We start from the raw sequence: 6,064 nt of genomic DNA, 5'->3' as shown, positions 1-6,064 counted from the left end.
GCTTAGCCTGACTAATATAGCATTGTGTGTACTGCCACTGTGCACCTCGCTCAGCCACGCTATATATAGCATTGTGTTTACTGCCACTCTGTGTACACCGCTCAGCCAGACTATATACCGTTGTTTACTGCCACTCTGTGTACACCGCTCAGCCAGACTATATACCATTGTTTACTGACACTCTGTGTACACCGCTCAGCCAGACTATATACCATTGTTTACTGACACTCTGTGTACACCGCTCAGCCAGACTATATTGCATTGTTTACTGACACTCTGTGTACACCGCTCAGCCAGACTATATACCATTGTTTACTGACACTCTGTGTACACCACTCAGCCAGACTATATACCATTGTTTACTGACACTCTGTGTACACCGCTCAGCCAGTCTATAAACCATTGTTTACTGACACTCTGTGTACACCGCTCAGCCAGACTATATACCATTGTTTACTGACACTCTGTGTACACCGCTCAGCCAGACTATATACCATTGTTTACTGACACTCTGTGTACACCGCTCAGCCAGACTATATACCATTGTTTACTGACACTCTGTGTACACCGCTCAGCCAGACTATATACCATTGTTTACTGACACTCTGTGTACACCGCTCAGCCAGACTATATACCATTGTTTACTGACACTCTGTGTACACCGCTCAGCCAGACTATATACCATTGTTTACTGACACTCTGTGTACACCGCTCAGCCAGACTATATACCATTGTTTACTGACACTCTGTGTACACTGCTCAGCCAGACTATATACCATTGTTTACTGCCACTCTGATTCTGCTGGGAACAGTAGTACACCGCTCGCTCAGCCAGACTATATGGCATTGTGTTTACTGCCACTCTGTGTACACCGCTCAGCCACACTATATAGCATTGCGTACTCTGCCAGTCAGTGTGTATATTGCTGGGATCAGTAATACTCCACTCACCGTCAACCACTATATGAGCTCAACATGAGTTCCCCAGAGACCTCCGCTGTGAGCAGCACTCCCAACAACAGCAACAGCCAACGCCCCACGCAAGCTATAACATCCACCCCAGCAGCCAGTGGTCAGCAGCAGCCCTCCCCGGAGGAGAACGTTGTGTCCATCGGTCCGGCGCCAGAGCGATTAATGAGGGCTGCCATTGAGGAGATGATGGGGCCTGATGTGGAGGAGGAGGTCTGGCTCAGGCCAGCATCCCAAGTTAATGTTGAGGACGATGAGGGGTCTGTGTCTGGGGATGTTGGGGTGGCAGAGGTGGTGGGTGGTTCAGACTCAGGAGAAGAGTTGTATGATGAGGATGATGATCGGGACCATCTGTATGTGCCTCAGAGTCTGACCCCGGAAAACATGTTGTATCGTGTGTTTAGGTACTAAAATCTGCGTTCCCTCCCAGTAGTGTTGGGCGAACAGTGTTTGCCACTGTTCGGGTTCTGCAGAACATCACCCTGTTCGGGGTGACTATATAGCAGACTATATAGCATTGTGTTTAATGCCACTCTGTGTACACGGCTCAGCCACACTATATAGCATTGTGTTTACTTCCACTCTGTGTCTGCTGGGAACAGTAGTACACCGCTCACCCGCCACTGTATAGCATTGTGCTCTGTGTCGCTGCTGACAAAAGTGGTACACCGCTCACCCACCACTGTATAGCATTTCTGTACTGCCACTGTACTGCTGCCAGTCAGCGTGTACTTTAAGGATAAGTGAAATGAGGAAGAAATCCGGTGAAAGAGGGAGGGGCAAGGGAAGAGGTGTTTCCCCTGACGGTTCACGTACAGGCCACAGGGGAGCACCCAAGAAAACCCACTCAATACCGCCCATGTTGTCCAGGACAACAACCCTCACAGATCCAAAAGAACAGGACCAGATAATTACTTGGATGACCTCTCAAGCGTCCAGCAGTGGGTTAAGCAGCACCAGCACATCACGCACGAGGTCCGAGTCCTCAGCCAGTTACAAGGAGCCAGTGGGCACAAAGCTGACACAACCGGCAGCGACACCACGCACACAACTGCCAGATAACCAGACGACGTTGGAGTGAGCTGCGCAGAGGTTGTTCTGGGGAGCTCTACTCCACGGCGGCGGCCCCCCACAATGACATATGACGAGTTTGAGGAGATGGAAGAGGAGGGTATGGACAATGTGGACATAGACCCAGATTTTGTTTGTGAACGAGAACATCGCCGTCGCAGCAGCAGCACAGATGAGTCTGTTGAGGAACCCACTGCTGCACGAGTTCGCCTTGTGCCACAAGGTAGGCGGCGCGCAATTTCAGGCACCGCAAGCATGGTTCAAGTGAGAGGCAAAAGAGGCGCAAACAGAAATCGCCAGCAAGGCAGGTGCTCCAAAGTCTGGGCTTTCTTTGAAGACTGCACTGAGGATGTTACCATGGCGATTTGCAAGGTGTGCAAGACCCGCCTGAGCAGGGGGAAAAGTATTAACAACCTCTCCACCACCAGCATGAGCCGCCACATTCTATCCAAACATCCCACACTGTGGGCAAACGCGGCAGGACAGGGTACCACCAGCAACACTGCCTCCCTTGGGTTCACCAGACTCACCACCAGACCCGCCTCAGCAGCAGCAGTAGTCCAGCCATTGCGTGGTTCACAACATTCACAAACATCAGACGATGCTGACACTGTCACTTTCCGGACTAGTGCTCTTGAGGTCTCCCAGTGTTCATCAAACACAACAACCAACAGCCCTTCGGTGTGCAGCCCTACGGTTGAGTTGTCTGTCTCTGAGATGTTTGAGCGCAAGAGGAAATTGCCAGCAAATGACCCCCGGGCCGTGGCAGTAACAGCCAGCCAGCATAGCCAAGGTTCTGGCCTGCGAAATGCTGCCATATCGAGTGGTGGAGACAAACAGCTTCAAGGGCATGATGTCAGTGGCCATCCCACGTTACGTGGTTCCCAGCCGCTACCACTTTGCGCGCTCTGCAGTGCCTGAGTTGCATGAGCACGTGGTCAGCTAAATAACCCGAAGCTTGAAGAATGCCGTTGCCTGCAAGGTTCACCTCACCACTGACACCTGGACGAGTGCGTTCGGCCAGGGTCGATACATCTCCCTTACCGCGCACTGGGTGAACCTTGTGGAGCCTGGCAGCGATTCCTCACCTGCTACGGCGCGGGTGTTGCCCACGCCGCAAACAGCTGCACCGCCGTCCCTCCCACTGGATAACAACAGCAGCACCTACCTCTCTGACTCCTTCTCCTCCAACGCATCTCAAAGCTGTACCTCATCCGGAAACGCTAACCCAGCACCAGCAGCAGTAGGATCGTGGAAGCAGTGCAGCACAGCTGTTGGCATGCGTCAGCAAGCGTTGCTGAAGCTGATCTGCCTTGGGGATAAGCAGAACACAGGGGAGGAAATTTGGAGGGGAATAAAGGAACAGACAGATTTGTGGCTGGCACCGCTGGACCTGAAACCGGGCATGAAGCTAGACACCTGGCACGAACTGGCAATGTACGCAATAGAGGTGCTGGCTTGCCCGGCAGCCAGCGTTATGTCGGAACGCTGTTTCAGTGCTGCCGGAGGCATCGTCACAGATCGGCGTATCCGCCTCTCCACAGAAAATGCAGACCGTCTGACTCAAATTAAAATGAATCAATCCTGGATTGGAAACGACTACGCAACACTCCAGGACCCCAACCAAGTAACATGACCAATGAACATCTGGGATGGTTTAGCGTTTCCGGTCCCTGTTTATTGAACCTCTCATCTGTATTACATTTATGACTGCATGGCGGTACAAAGCATGCTATCCGCACGCTTCTTGTCCTCATGCAAGGCCTGGGTTGTTGTGTCTCACAAAGCGTGGCCTTCTCCTCCTGCGCCTCCTCCTGTTCCATCACGTGTGCTGCTGCTGCTGGGTTAGCGTTGCCGGTCCCTGTTTATAGAACCTCTTATCTTTATTACATTTATGACTGCATGCATGGCGGTAAAAAGCATGCTATCCGCACGCTTTTTGTCCTCATGCAAGGCCTGGGTTGTTGTGTCTCACAAAGCGTGGCCTTCTCCTCCTGCGCCTCCTCCTGTTCCATCACGTGTGCTGCTGCTGCTGCTGCTGGGTTAGCGTTGCCGGTCCCTGTTTATGGAACCTCTTATCTTTATTACATTTATGACTGCATGGCGGTACAAAGCATGCTATCCGCACGCTTCTTGTCCTCATGCAAGGCCTGGGTTGTTGTGTCTCACAAAGCGTGGCCTTCTCCTCCTGCGCCTCCTCCTGTTCCATCACGTGTGCTGCTGCTGCTGCTGCTGGGTTAGCGTTGCAGGTCCTTGTTTATGGAACCTCTTATCTTTATTACATTTATGACTGCATGGCGGTACAAAGCATGCTATCCGCACGCTTCTTGCCCTCATGCAAGGCCGGGGTTGTTGTGTCTCACAAAGCGTGGCCTTCTCCTCCTGCGCCTCCTCCTGTTCCATCACGTGTGCTGCTGCTGGGTTAGCGTTACCGGTCCCTTTTCCTGGAACCTCTTATATGTATTACATTTATGACTGCATGCCGACAAAAAACATGTTACCTGTGCAAAGAAAACAGACATTTCCCGCATTTAAAAGCCAGTTTTCCCTTTGAAACTTTAAAATCGATTTTCTCAAAAACTATAAGCTCTTTTTGCTAATTTTTTTTTCCTCTTGTACCCACTCCCAAGGTGCACATACCCTGTAAATTTGGGGTATGTAGCATGTAAGGAGGCTTTACAAACCACAAAAGTTCGGGTCCCCATTGACTTCCATTATGTTCGGAGTTCGGGTCGAACACCCGAACATCGCGGCCATGTTCGGCCTGTTCATCTAGATGTTCGCCCAACACTAGTGACAAGCTGGTCATTCACAGTAACCAGCTGGTGATTGCTTGTGATGGGGGAGTTCCCTGTCCCCTTTGCAAACATCAGGTTGGATGCGGCTCCTGGTTGGGGTACGCTGGCGGGTGTCTGGCGAGGTGCGGGTGGTCCAGGTGCTGGGGTGGTCTGCCTCCGCTCCAGACAGGTGAACTTCATGTGTCCCGTCTTGTGGCAGTAGTGACATGTGACCTCTCCAGGGGCTGCAGACCTGGGTGCAGAAGCTGTGCTGGGTGGCCTCTGTGGCGGACGGCGCACAGGGGCAGGAGAGTCTGCCGAGGTATTGGGCTGACCTCCCCTCCAGCTGGATGGGACAGTCCTGCGGGTATCAGCCACCCGGGTAGTTGCAAAAGTCTCAGCAAGGTCTGCAGCGACAGTTGCTGAAGCCGGCTTACGTTCTAGCACAAATTGTCGTACATCAGCAGGGCAAATGTTCAGAAATTGTTCCAGGACTATCAAGTCCTCCAGGACGCCATAAGACCCTTTGGTGAGGCCTAGCGTCCACTGGCGGAGTGTGGTGAGCAAGCTGCTGACCACATCTCGGTACGAATCAGAAGACTTTTTCTGCCAGGCCCTGAACTTTTTCCGATAGGCTTCTGGCGTCAGCTGGTACTTAGTAATGATAGCGTCTTTTATAGCAGCATAATCATTATCCTTTTCCGCAGGCAATTCTGCGAAAGCATCAAGCGCTTTGTAGCGCAGCAAAGGTGTCAGATGTCTGGCCCACTGGTCTTGGGACAGACGATACTGACGGCATGCTTTTTCGAAAGAGCGCAAAAACAAGTCAATGTCTGTGTCTTTCTCGATATTAGCAAATTTAAATTTTGCACTTACGGGTGCTGCAGCTCCTTCAGCAGGGAGGCTGGGCGGTGAACTCCGGCTGGCCTGTTGCACTTTTGCCATGTTTAGCTCATGCTGTCGTTGGCGCTCCCGTTCTCGCTCAGCGGCATCCCTCTCCGCGTGGCGTTCTGCAGATTGGCGTTCCCGCTCCTCGCGGGCTTCTATGTACTGCATGTACTTGTCCAGGTCAGTCTCCATCAGCTTTTGTAATGCCTGCTGCATTACCGGGTCAGCACCCCTGGACAGTCCAGTACTGGCCAGTTCCGGGCGAGTATTTTCAGAAACTTTGGGGTTGGGGTCCACACTGACATTCTCCTGCGTAACTGTTGATGCAGGGCCCTCAGGATGCACAACCTCTGTACGGT

Source organism: Hyperolius riggenbachi, chromosome 6 (genome assembly GCF_040937935.1).
Source record: "Hyperolius riggenbachi isolate aHypRig1 chromosome 6, aHypRig1.pri, whole genome shotgun sequence".
Taxonomy (NCBI): domain Eukaryota; kingdom Metazoa; phylum Chordata; class Amphibia; order Anura; family Hyperoliidae; genus Hyperolius; species Hyperolius riggenbachi.
This window is presented reverse-complemented; position numbering follows the sequence as displayed.